Source organism: Salminus brasiliensis, chromosome 24 (genome assembly GCF_030463535.1).
Source record: "Salminus brasiliensis chromosome 24, fSalBra1.hap2, whole genome shotgun sequence".
In the NCBI taxonomy this organism is placed as follows: Eukaryota; Metazoa; Chordata; class Actinopteri; order Characiformes; family Bryconidae; genus Salminus; species Salminus brasiliensis.
In genome coordinates, this window is record NC_132901.1 from 11,019,319 (window position 1) to 11,033,887 (window position 14,569).

Sequence of the window (14,569 nt, forward strand, 5' to 3'; positions counted from 1 at the left end):
CAATAAATAGGGTAGGGGTTAAATTAAAAAAGTAAAAAGTACTAAAGGTAATAAAGAGCTGATATTTACAGAAAGTAAAGAGCTGATATTCACAAGAACATCTGTACAGTGTGTAAATAGGCAGAGTGCAAAATAGCTGTTCAGTCCGGTTTGGTACAGTTCAGTTGTATGTTTTGAGGTTTACAGTGGGAGGTGTCCACTGTGGTTGAGGAGCGCTACAGCTCTGGGGAAGAAGCTGCTAGCATGACGTGTTGTGCTGGTTTTGATGGACCGCATTGTTCTACCAGAGGGGAGTGTCTGGAAGAGGTGGTGTCCAGGATGTGAGGGGTCAGATTTAATCTTGCCAGCCCGCTTCCTCATCCTACTGGTGTAGATCTGCTGAAGTGATGGCAGGTTACATCCAATGATCCTCTCTGCTGTCCTGATGATGCGCTGAATCTCTAGCTGTCTGGCTAACTGTCCATCTGCTTCTTTGTCTGTGTGTCCATCTTCAACTTTGTGATGTTGACAATGTGTTTGAAACTGTGTAACAGGTAGGTGATCATTCAGTTTCTTTACATGTATTAACTTTTTTATTGCCACACAGGTCCTCATGACTCCCTGACTCTGGCTGACTGTCTAACTATCCATCTGCTTCTCTGTCTTTGTGTCCATCTGCATTTGTGATGTTGACTATGCATACGCAACTGTGTAGCAGGTAGGTTATCATTCCGTTTCTATACATGTATTAAATTTCTTCTTTGCCACACAGGTCCTCATGACTCTCTGGCTGTCTGGCTAACTATCCATCTGCTTCTCTGTCTGTGTGTCCATCTGCATCTGTGATGTTGTGTATGCTTACGCAACTGTGTAGCAGGTAGGTGATTATTCCGTTTCTATACATGTATTAACTTTCTTTTTTCCCCACACAGGTCCCCACAGGACTCCCTGACTCTGACTGACTGGCTATCTATCAATTTACTTCTCTCTCTGTGTGTCCATCTGCATCTGTGATGTTGACTATGCATACGCAACTGTGTAGCAGGTAGGTGATTGTTCAGTTTCTTTACATGTATTAACTTTCTTTTTTCCCCCACACAGGTCTTCATGACTCCCTGACTCTGGCTGACTGGCTAACTATCCATCTGCTTCTGTCTGTGTCCATCTGCATCTGTGTGAGGCTGACAATTTGTTTGCAACTGTGTAACAGGTAGGTGATCATTCAGTTTCTTTACATGTATTAAGTTTCTTTTATTGCCACACAGGTCCTCATGACTCCCTGACTCTTGCTAACTGGCTAACTATCCATCTGCTTCTCTGTCTGTGTGTCCATCTGCATCTGTGATGTTGACTATGCATACGCAACTGTGTAGCAGGTAGGTTATCATTCCGTTTCTATACACGTATTAACTTTCTTTTATTGCCACACAGGTCCTCATGACTCCCTGACTCTTGCTAACTGGCTAACTATCCATCTGCTTCTCTGTCTGTGTGTACATCTGCATCTGTGTGAGGCTGATAATTTGTTTGCAACTGTGTAGCAGGTAGGTGATCGTTCGTTTTCAATACCTGTATTAACTTTCTTTTATTGCCTCACAGGTCTTCATGACTCCCTGACTCTTGCTGACTGGCTAACTATCCATCTGCTTCTCTATCTGTGTGTCCATCTTCAACTTTGTGATGTTGACAATGTGTTTGCAACTGTGTAACAGGTAGGTGATCGTTCATTTTCAATACCTGTATTAACTTTTTTATTGCCACACAGGTCCTCATGACTCTCTGACTGCAACTGTGATGTTGACTATGCATATGCGACTGTGTAGCAGGTAGGTGATCATTCCGTTTCTATACATGTATTAACTTTCTGTTTTTGCCACACAGATCCTCATGACTCCCTGACTCTGGCTGACTGGCTAACTATCCATCTGCTTCTCTCTCTGTGTGTCCATCTGCAACTGTGTGAGGCTGACAATTTGTTTGCAACTGTGTAACAGATAGGTGATCGTTCAGTTTCAATACCTGTATTAACTTTCTTTTTTACCACACAGGTCTTCATGACTCCCTTACTTTTGCTGACTGGCTGTGTTTCCATCTGCATCTGTGTGAGGCTGACAATTTGTTTGCAACTGTGTAATAGGTAGGTGATCGTTCATTTTATATACCTGTATTAACTTTCTTTTTTACCACACAGGTCCTCATGACTCCCTGACTGCAACTGTGATGTTGACTATGCATACGCAACTGTGTAGCAGGTAGGTGATCGTTCAGTTTCTTTACATGTATTAACTTTCTTTTATTGCCACACAGGTCCTCATGACTCCCTGACTCTTGCTGACTGGCTAACTATCCATCTGCTTCTCTGTCTTTGTGTCCATCTGCATCTGTGATGTTGTCTATGCATGCGCAACTGTGTCGCAGGTAGGTGATCATACAGTTTCTATACATGTATTAACTTTCTTTTCTGCCACACAGGTCCTCATGAATCTCTAGCTGTCTGGCTAACTGTCCATCTGCATCTGTGTGAGGCTGACAATTTGTTTGCAATTGTGTAGCAGGTAGGTGATCATTCAGTTTCAATACCTGTATTAACTTACTTTTTTCCCCACACAGGTCCCCACAGGACTCCCTGACTCTGGCTGACTGGCTAACGATCAATTTACTTCTCTCTCTGTGTGTCCATCTGCATCTGTGATGTTGTCTATGCATACGCAACTGTGTAGCAGGTAGGTGATCATACAGTTTCTATACATGTATTAACTTTCTTTTTTGCCACACAGTTCTTCATGACTCCCTGACTCTTGCTGACTGGCTAACTATCCATCTGCTTCTCGGTCTGTGTGTCCATCTGCGTCTGTGATGTTGACTATGCATACGCAACTGTGTAGCAGGTAGGTGATCATTCCGTTTCTATACATGTATTAACTTTCTTTGCCACACAGGTCCTCATGACTCTCTAGCTGTCTGGCTAACTATCCATCTGCTTCTTTGTCTGTGTCCATCTACATCTGTGTGAGGCTGACAGTCTGTTTGCAACTGTGTAGCAGGTAGGTGATCATTCAGTTTCTATACATGTATTAACTTTCTTTTTCCACACAGGTCCTCATGAATCTCTAGCTGTCTGTCTAACTATCCATCTGCTTCTTTCTCTGTGTCCATCTGCATCTGTGTGAGGCTGACAATTTGTTTGCAACTGTGTAACAGATCGTTCAGTTTGAATACCTGTTTTAACTTTCTTTTTTACCACACAGGTCCTCATGACTCTGTGACTGCAACTGTGATGTTGACTATGCATACGCAACTGTGTAGCAGGTAGGTGATCATTCAGTTTCTATACATGTATTAACTTTCTTTTTCCACACAGGTCCTCATGAATCTCTAGCTGTCTGTCTAACTATCCATCTGCTTCTTTCTCTGTGTCCATCTGCATCTGTGTGAGGCTGACAATTTGTTTGCAACTGTGTAACAGATCGTTCAGTTTCAATACCTGTATTAACTTTCTGTTTTTGCCACACAGGTCCTCATGACTCTTTGGCTGTCTGGCTAACTATCCATCTGCTTCTCTGTCTGTGTGTCCATCTGCATCTGTGAGGTTGTCTATGCATACGCAACTGTGTAGCAGGTAGGTGATCATTCAGTTTCTTTACATGCATTAACTTTCTTTTATTGCCACACAGGTCCTCATGACTCTCTGGCTGTCTGGCTAACTATCCATCTGCTTCTCTGTCTGTGTGTCCATCTGCATCTGTGATGTCTATGCATACGCAACTGTGTAGCAGGTAGGTGATCATACAGTTTCTATACATGTATTAACTTTCTTTTTTGCCACACAGGTCCTCATGAATCTCTAGCTGTCTGGCTAACTGTCCATCTGCTTCTTTGTCTGTGTCCATCTGCATCTGTGTGAGGCTGACAATTTTTTTGCAACTGTGTAACAGGTAGGTGATCATTCAGTTTCAATACCTGTATTAACTTTCTTTTTTACCACACAGGTCTTCATGACTCCCTTACTCTTGCTGACTGGCTGTGTGTCCATCTGCATCTGTGTGAGACTGACAATTTGTTTGCAACTGTGTAACAGGTTGGTGATCGTTCATTTTCAATACCTGTATTAACTTTCTTTTTTACCACACAGGTCCTCATGACTCCCCGACTGCAACTGTGATGTTGACTATGCATACGCAACTGTGTAGCAGGTAGGTGATAATACAGTTTCTATACATCTATTAACTTTCTTTTTTGCCAAACAGGTCCTCATGACTCTCTAGCTGTCTGGCTAACTATCCATCTGCTTCTCTGTCTGTGTGTCCATCTGCATCTGTGATGTTGTCTATGCTTACGCAACTGTATAGGAGGTAAGTGATTATTCCGTTTCTATACATGTATTAACTTTCTTCTTTGCCACACAGGTCCTCATGATTCTCTAGCTGTTTGGCTAACTATCCATCTGCTTCTCTGTCTGTGTGTCCATCTGAATCTGTGAGTTTGTGTATGCATACGCAACTGTGTAGCAGGTAGGTGATCATTCCGTTTCTATACATGTATTGACTTTCTTTTATTGCCACACAGGTCCTCATGACTCCCTGACTCTTGCTGACTGGCTAACTATCCATCTGCTTCTTTGTCTGTGTGTCCATCTGCATCTGTGTGAGGCTGATAATTTGTTTGCAACTGTGTAGCAGGTAGGTGATCGTTCGTTTTCAATACCTGTATTAACCTTCTTTTATTGCCTCACAGGTCTTCATGACTCCCTGACTCTTGCTGACTGGCTAACTATCCATCTGCTTTTTTATCTGTGTGTCCATCTGCATCTGTGATGTTGTCTATGCATACGCAACTGTGTAGCAGGTAGGTGATCATACAGTTTCTATACATGTATTAACTTTCTTTTATTGCCACACAGGTCCTCATGACTCCCTGACTCCTATCCCTGAAGATGGATCCAGCCAAAAAGGGTATCTTCATCTGCATCTCTATCTGGAACTTTGGTTCACTGGCTAAATTTCCATCTGCATCTGTGTGAGGCTGACAATGTGTTTGCAACTGTGTAGCAGGTAGGTGATCATTCCGTTTCTATACATGTATTAACTTTCTTCTTTGCCACACAGGTCCTCATGACTCTCTGGCTGTCTGGCTAACTATCCATCTGCTTCTCTGTCTGTGTGTCCATCTGCATCTGTGATGTCTATGCATACGCAACTGTGTAGCAGGTAGGTGATCATACAGTTTCTATACATGTATTAACTTTCTTCTTTGCCACACAGGTCCTCATGACTCTCTGGCTGTCTGACTAACTATCCATCTGCTTCTCTGTCTGTGTGTCCATCTGCATCTGTGATGTAGACTATGCATACGCAACTGTGTAGCAGGTAGGTGATCGTTCAGTTTCTTTACATGTATTACCTTTCTTTTATTGCCACACAGGTCCTCATGACTCCCTGACTCTTGCTGACTGGCTAACTGTCCATCTGCATCTGTGTGAGGCTGACAATTTGTTTGCAACTGTGTAACAGATAGGTGATCTTTCAGTTTCAATACCTGTATTAACTTTCTTTTTTACCACACAGGTCTTCATGACTCCCTTACTTTTGCTGACTGGCTGTGTGTCCATCTGCATCTGTGTGAGGCTGACAATTTGTTTGCAACTGTGTAATAGGTAGGTGATCGTTCATTTTCAATACCTGTATTAACTTTCTTTTTTGCCACACAGGTCCTCATGACTCCCTGACTGCAACTGTGATGTTGACTATGCATACGCAACTGTGTAGCAGGTAGGTGATCATACAGTTTCTATACATGTATTAACTTTCTTTTTTGCCAAACAGGTCCTCATGACTCTCTAGCTGTCTGGCTAACTGTCCATCTGCTACTTTGTCTGTGTCCATCTGCATCTGTGTGAGGCTGACAATTTGTTTGCAACTGTGTAGCAGGTAGGTGATCATTCAGTTTCAATACCTGTATTAACTTTCTTTTTTGCCACGCAGGTCTTCATGACTCCCTGACTCTTGCTGACTGGCTAACGATCAATTTACTTCTCTCTCTGTGTGTCCATCTGCATCTGTGATGTTGTCTATGCATACGCAACTGTGTAGCAGGTAGGTGATTGTTCAGTTTCTTTACATGTATTAACTTTCTTTTATTGCCACACAGGTCTTCATGACTCCCTGACTCTTGCTGACTGGCTAACTATCCATCTGCTTCTCTGTCTGTGTGTCCATCTGCATCTGTGTGAGGCTGAAAATTTGTTTGCAACTGTGTAGCAGGTAGGTGATCGTTCGTTTTCAATACCTGTATTAACTTTCTTTTATTGCCTCACAGGTCCTTATGACTCCCTGACTCTGGCTGACTGGCTAACTATCCATCTGCTTTTTTTATCTGTGTGTGAGGCTGACAATGTGTTTGCAACTGTGTAACAGGTAGGTGATCATTCAGTTTCTTTACATGTATTAACTTTCTTTTTTGCCACCCAGGTCTTCATGACTCCCTGACTGCAACTGTGATGTTGACTATGCATACGCAACTGTGTAACAGGTAGGTGATCATACAGTTTCTATACATGTATTAACTTTCTTTTTTGCCACACAGATCCTCATGAATCTCTAGCTGTCTGGCTAACTGTCCATCTGCTTCTCTGTCTGTGTGTCCATCCACAATTGTTTGAGGCTGACAATTTGTTTGCAACTGTGTAACAGGTAGGTGATCGTTCATTTCCAATACCTGTATTAACTTTTTTATTGCCACACAGGTCCTCATTACTCCCTGACTCTGGCTGACTGGCTAACTATCCATCTGCTTCTCTGTCTGTGTGTCCATCTGCATCTGTGATGTTGTCTATGCATACGCAACTGTGTAGCAGGTAGGTGATCATACAGTTTCTATACATGTATTAACTTTCTTTTTTGCCACACAGGACCTTATGACTCCCTGACTGCAACTGTGATGTTGACAATGCATACGCAACTGTGTAGCAGGTAGGTGATCGTTCAGTTTCAATACCTGTATTAACTTTCTTTTATTGCCACACAGGTCCTTATGACTCCCTGACTCTTGCTGACTGGCTAACTATCCATCTGCTTCTCTGTCTTTGTGTCCATCTGCATCTGTGATGTCTTCTATGCATACGCAACTGTGTAGCAGGTAGGTGATCTTTCAGTTTCAGTACCTGTATTAACTTTCTTTTTCCACATAGGTCCTCATGACTCCATGACTGCAACTGTGATGTTGACTATGCATACGCAACTGTGTAGCAGGTAGGTGATCATTCAGTTTCAATACCTGTATTAACTTTCTTTTTTACCACACAGGTATTCATGACTCCCTTACTCTTGCAGACTGGCTGTGTGTCCATCTGCATCTGTGTGAGGCTGACAATTTGTTTGCAACTGTGTAACAGATAGGTGATCGTTCAGTTTCTATACCTGTATTAACTTTCTTTTTTCCCCACACAGGTCCCCACAGGACTCCCTGACTCTGACTGACTGGCTAACGATCAATTTACTTCTCTCTCTGTGTGTCCATCTGCATCTGTGTGAGGCTGACAATTTGTTTGCAACTGTGTAACAGGTAGGTGATCATTCAGTTTCTTTACATGTATTAACTTTCTTTTTGTGCCACACAGGTCCTCATGACTCTCTGGCTGTCTGGCTAACTATCCATCTGCTTCTATGTCTGTGTGTCCATCTGCATCTGTGAGGTTGTCTATTCATACGCGACTGTGTAGCAGGTAGGTGATCGTTCAGTTTCAGTACCTGTATTAACTTTCTTTTTTGCCACACAGGTCCTCATGAATCTCTAGCTGTCTGGCTAACTGTCCATCTGCTTCTTTGTCTGTGTCCATCTGCATCTGTGTGAGGCTGACAATTTGTTTGCAACTGTGTAACAGGTAGGTGATCATTCAGTTTCAATACCTGTATTAACTTTCTTTTTTACCACACAGGTATTCATGACTCCCTTACTCTTGCAGACTGGCTGTGTGTCCATCTGCATCTGTGTGAGGCTGACAATTTGTTTGCAACTGTGTAACAGGTAGGTGATCATTCAGTTTCAATACCTGTAATAACTTTCTTTTTTACCACACAGGTATTCATGACTCACTGACTCTTGCTGACTGGCTAACTATCCATCTGCTTCTCTGTCTGTGTATCCATCTGCATCTGTGATGTTGTCTATGCATACGCAACTGTGTAGCAGGTAGGTGATCATTCAGTTTCTTTACATGTATTAACTTTCTTTTTTGCCACACAGGTCCTCATGACTCCCTGACTGCCTCTGTGATGTTGACTATGCATACGCAACTGTGTAGCAGGTAGGTGATCGTTCAGTTTCTTTACATGTATTACCTTTCTTTTATTGCCACACAGGTCCTCATGACTCCCTGACTCTGGCTAACTGTCCATCTGCTTCTCTGTCTGTGTGTCCATCTGCATCTGTGTGAGGCTGACTATTTGTTTGCGACTGTGTAGCAGGTAGGTGATCATTCAGTTTCTATACATTTATTAACTTTCTGTTTTTGCCACACAGGTCCTCATGACTCTTTGGCTGTCTGGCTAACTATCCATCTGCTTCTCTGTCTGTGTCCATCTGCATCTGTGAGGTTGTCTATGCATACGCAACTGTGTAGCAGGTAGGTGATCATTCCGTTTCTATACATGTATTAACTTTCTTTTTTCCCCCCACACAGGTCCTCATGACTCCCTGACTCTTGCTGACTGGCTAACTATCCATCTGCTTTTCTGTCTGTGTTTCCATCTGCATCTGTGATGTCTATGCATACGCAACTGTGTAGCAGGTAGGTGATCGTTCAGTTTCTTTACATGTATTAACTTTCTTTTAATGCCACACAGGTCCTCATGACTCCCTGACTCTGGCTAACTGTCCATCTGCTTCTCTGTCTGTGTGTCCATCTGCAACTGTGTGAGGCTGATAATTTGTTTGCAACTGTGTAGCAGGTAGGTGATCGTTCGTTTTCAATACCTGTATTAACTTTCTTTTATTGCCTCACAGGTCTTCATGACTCCCTGACTCTTGCTGACTGGCTAACTATCCATCTGCTTTTTTTATCTGTGTGTCCATCTGCATCTGTGATGTTGTCTATGCATACGCAACTGTGTAGCAGGTAGGTGATCATACAGTTTCTATACATGTATTAACTTTCTTTTATTGCCACACAGGTCCTCATGACTCCCTGACTCCTATCCCTGAAGATGGATCCAGCCAAAAAGGGTATCTTCATCTGCATCTCTATCTGAAACTTTGGTTCACTGGCTAAATTTCCATCTGCTTCTGTCTGTGTGTCCATCTGCATCTGTGTGAGGCTGACAATGTGTTTGCAACTGTGTAACAGGTAGGTGATCATTCAGTTTCTTTACATGTATTAACTTTCTTCTTTGCCACACAGGTCCTCATGACTCTCTGGCTGTCTGGCTAACTGTCCATCTGCTTCTCTGTCTGTGTGTCCATCTGCATCTGTGATGTCTATGCATACGCAACTGTGTAGCAGGTAGGTAATCTTTCTGTTTCAATACCTGTATTAACTTTCTTTTTTACCACACAGGTCTTCATGACTCCCTGACTTCCTCTGTGATGTTGACTATGCATACGCAACTGTGTAACAGGTAGGTGATCATACAGTTTCTATACATGTATTAACTTTCTTTTTTGCCACACAGGTCCTCATGAATCTCTAGCAGTCTGGCTAACTGTCCATCTGCTTCTCTGTCTGTGTGTCCATCCGCAATTGTTTGAGGCTGACAATTTGTTTGCAACTGTGTAACAGGTAGGTGATCGTTCATTTCCAATACCTGTATTAACTTTTTTATTGCCACACAGGTCCTCATTACTCGCTGACTCTGGCTGACTGGCTAACTATCCATCTGCTTCTCTGTCTGTGTGTCCATCTGCATCTGTGATGTAGACTATGCATACGCAACTGTGTAGCAGGTAGGTGATCATTCCATTTCTATACATGTATTAACTTTCTTCTTTGCCACACAGGTCCTCATGACTCTCTGGCTGTCTGACTAACTATCCATCTGCTTCTCTGTCTGTGTGTCCATCTGCATCTGTGATGTTGTCTATGCATACGCAACTGTGTAGCAGGTAGGTGATCATTCCGTTTCTATACATGTATTAACTTTCTTCTTTGCCACACAGGTCCTCATGACTCTCTGGCTGTTTGGCTAACTGTCCATCTGCTTCTTTGTCTGTGTCCATTTGCATCTGTGTGAGGCTGACAATTTGTTTGCAACTGTGTAGCAGGTAGGTGATCATTCAGTTTCAATACCTTTATTAACTTTCTTTTTTCCCCACACAGTTCCCCACAGGACTCCCTGACTCTGACTGACTGGCTAACTATCAATTTACTTCTCTCTCTGTGTGTCCATCTGCATCTGTGATGTTGACTATGCATACGCAACTGTGTAGCAGGTAGGTGATTGTTCAGTTTCTATACCTGTATTAACTTTCTTTTTTCCCCCACACAGGTCTTCATGACTCCCTGACTCTGGCTGACTGGCTAACTATCCATCTGCTTCTCTGTCTGTGTGTCCATCTGCATCTGTGTGAGGCTGACAATTTGTTTGCAACTGTGTAGCAGGTAGGTCATCATTCCGTTTCTATACATGTATTAACTTTCTTTGCCACACAGGTCCTCATGAATCTCTAGCTGTCTGGCTAACTGTCCATCTGCTTCTTTGTCTGTGTCCATCTGCATCTGTGTGAGGCTGACAATTTGTTTGCAACTGTGTAACAGGTAGGTGATCATTCAGTTTCAATACCTGTATTAACTTTCTTTTATTGCCACACTGGTCCTTATGACTCCCTGACTGCAACTGTGATGTTGACTATGCATACGCAACTGTGTAGCAGGTAGGTGATCGTTCAGTTTCTATACATGTTTTAACTTTCTGTTATTGCCACACAGGTCCTCATGACTCCCTGACTCTTGTTGACTGGCTAACTATCCATCTGCTTCTCTGTGTGTGTCCATCTGCATCTGTGATGTTGTCCATGCATACACAACTTTTTAGCAGGTAGGTGATCGTTCAGTTTCTTTATATGTATTAACTTTCTTTTTTCCCACACAGGTCCTCATGAATCTCTAGCTGTCTGGCTAACTGTCCATCTGCATCTGTGTGAGGCTGACAATTTGTTTGCAACTGTGTAGCAGGTAGGTGATCGTTCGTTTTCAATACCTGTATTAACTTTCTTTTATTGCCACACAGGTCCTTATGACTCCCTGACTCTGGCTGACTGGCTAACTATCCATCTGCTTCTCTGTCTGTGTGTCCATCTGCAACTGTGTGAGACTGACAATTTGTTTGCAACTGTGTAACAGGTAGGTGATCTTTCAGTTTCAATACCTGTATTAACTTTCTTTTTTACCACACAGGTCTTCATTACTCCCTGACTCTTGCTGACTGGCTAACTATCCATCTGCTTCTCGGTCTGTGTGTCCATCTGCGTCTGTGATGTTGACTATGCATACGCAACTGTGTAGCAGGTAGGTCATCATTCCGTTTCTATACATGTATTAACATTCTTTGCCACACAGGTCCTCATGAATCTCTAGCTGTCTGGCTAACTGTCCATCTGCTTCTCTGTCTGTGTGTCCATCTGCATCTGTGATGTTGTCTATGCATACGCAACTGTGTAGCAGGTAGGTGATCATACAGTTTCTATACATGTATTAACTTTCTTTTTTTACCACACAGGTCCTCATGACTCTCTGGCTGTCTGGCTAACTGTCCATCTGCTTCTCTGTCTGTGTGTCCATCTGCATCTGTGATGTTGTCTATGCATACGCAACTGTGTAGCAGGTAGGTGATCGTTCAGTTTCTTTACATGTATTAACTTTCTTTTATTGCCACACAGGTCTTCATGACTCCCTGACTCTTGCTGACTGGCTAACTATCCATCTGCTTCTCGGTCTGTGTGTCCATCTGCGTCTGTGATGTTGACTATGCATACGCAACTGTGTAGCAGGTAGGTCATCATTCCGTTTCTATACATGTATTAACTTTCTTTGCCACACAGGTCCTCATGAATCTCTAGCTGTCTGGCTAACTGTCCATCTGCTTCTTTGTCTGTGTCCATCTGCATCTGTGTGAGGCTGACAATTTGTTTGCAACTGTGTAACAGGTAGGTGATCATTCAGTTTCAATACCTGTATTAACTTTCTTTTTTACCACATAGGTCTTCATGACTCCCTTACTCTTGCTGACTGGCTGTGTGTCCATCTGCATCTGTGATGTTGTCTATGCATACGCAGCTGTGTAGCAGGTAGGTGATCGTTCAGTTTCTTTACATGTAATAACTTTCTTTTATTGCCACACAGGTCCTCATGACTCCCTGACTCTTGCTGACTGGCTAACTATCCGTCTGCTTCTCTTTCTGTGTGTCCATCTGCATCTGTGATGTTGACCATGCATACGCAACTGTGTAGCAGGTAGGTGATCATTCCGTTTCTATACATGTATTAACTTTCTTCTTTGCCACACAGGTCCTCATGACTCTCTGGCTGTCTGGCTAACTGTCCATCTGCTTCTTTATCTGTGTTCGTCTGCATCTGTGTAAGGCTAACAATTTGTTTGCGACTGTGTAGCAGGTAGGTGATCATTCAGTTTCTTTACATGTATTAACTTTCTTTTATTGCCACACAGGTCCTCATTACTCTCTGGCTGTCTGGCTAACTATCCATCTGCTTCTATGTCTGTGTGCCCATCTGCATCTGTGAGGTTGTCTATTCATACGCCACTGTGTAGCAGGTAGGTGATCGTTCAGTTTCTTTACATGTATTAACTTTCTTTTATTGCCACACAGGTCTTCATGACTCCCTGACTCTTGCTGACTGGCTAACTATCCATCTGCTTCTCTGTCTGTGTGTCCATCTGCATCTGTGTGAGGCTGACAATTTGTTTGCAACTGTGTAACAGATAGGTGATCGTTCAGTTTCAATACCTGTATTAACTTTCTTTTATTGCCACACAGGTCTTCATGACTCCCTGACTGCCTCTGTGATGTTGAGTATGCATACGCAACTGTGTACCAGGTAGGTGATCGTTCAGTTTCTTTACATGTATTAACTTTCTTTTATTGCCACACAGGTCCTCATGACTCCCTGACTCTGGCTGACTGGCTAACTATCCATCTGCTTCTCTGTCTGTGTGTCCATCTGCATCTGTGATGTTGACTATGCATACGCAACTGTGTAGCAGGTAGGTGATCATTCAGTTTCAATACCTTTATTAACTTTCTTTTTTCCCCACACAGTTCCCCACAGGACTCCCTGACTCTGACTGACTGGCTAACTATCAATTTACTTCTCTCTCTGTGTGTCCATCTGCATCTGTGATGTTGACTATGCATACGCAACTGTGTAGCAGGTAGGTGATTGTTCAGTTTCTATACCTGTATTAACTTTCTTTTTTCCCCCACACAGGTCTTCATGACTCCCTGACTCTGGCTGACTGGCTAACTATCCATCTGCTTCTCTGTCTGTGTGTCCATCTGCATCTGTGTGAGGCTGACAATTTGTTTGCAACTGTGTAGCAGGTAGGTCATCATTCCGTTTCTATACATGTATTAACTTTCTTTGCCACACAGGTCCTCATGAATCTCTAGCTGTCTGGCTAACTGTCCATCTGCTTCTTTGTCTGTGTCCATCTGCATCTGTGTGAGGCTGACAATTTGTTTGCAACTGTGTAACAGGTAGGTGATCATTCAGTTTCAATACCTGTATTAACTTTCTTTTATTGCCACACTGGTCCTTATGACTCCCTGACTGCAACTGTGATGTTGACTATGCATACGCAACTGTGTAGCAGGTAGGTGATCGTTCGGTTTCTATACATGTTTTAACTTTCTGTTATTGCCACACAGGTCCTCATGACTCCCTGACTCTTGTTGACTGGCTAACTATCCATCTGCTTCTCTGTGTGTGTCCATCTGCATCTGTGATGTTGTCCATGCATACACAACTTTTTAGCAGGTAGGTGATCGTTCAGTTTCTTTATATGTATTAACTTTCTTTTATTGCCACACAGGTCCTCATGACTCCCTGACTCTTGCTGACTGGCTAACTATCCATCTGCTTCTCTGTCTTTGTGTCCATCTGCATCTGTGATGTTGTCTATGCATGCGCAACTGTGTCGCAGGTAGGTGATCATACAGTTTCTATACATGTATTAACTTTCTTTTTTCCCACACAGGTCCTCATGAATCTCTAGCTGTCTGGCTAACTGTCCATCTGCATCTGTGTGAGGCTGACAATTTGTTTGCAACTGTGTAGCAGGTAGGTGATCGTTCGTTTTCAATACCTGTATTAACTTTCTTTTATTGCCACACAGGTCCTTATGACTCCCTGACTCTGGCTGACTGGCTAACTATCCATCTGCTTCTCTGTCTGTGTGTCCATCTGCAACTGTGTGAGACTGACAATTTGTTTGCAACTGTGTAACAGGTAGGTGATCTTTCAGTTTCAATACCTGTATTAACTTTCTTTTTTACCACACAGGTCTTCATTACTCCCTGACTCTTGCTGACTGGCTAACTATCCATCTGCTTCTCGGTCTGTGTGTCCATCTGCGTCTGTGAT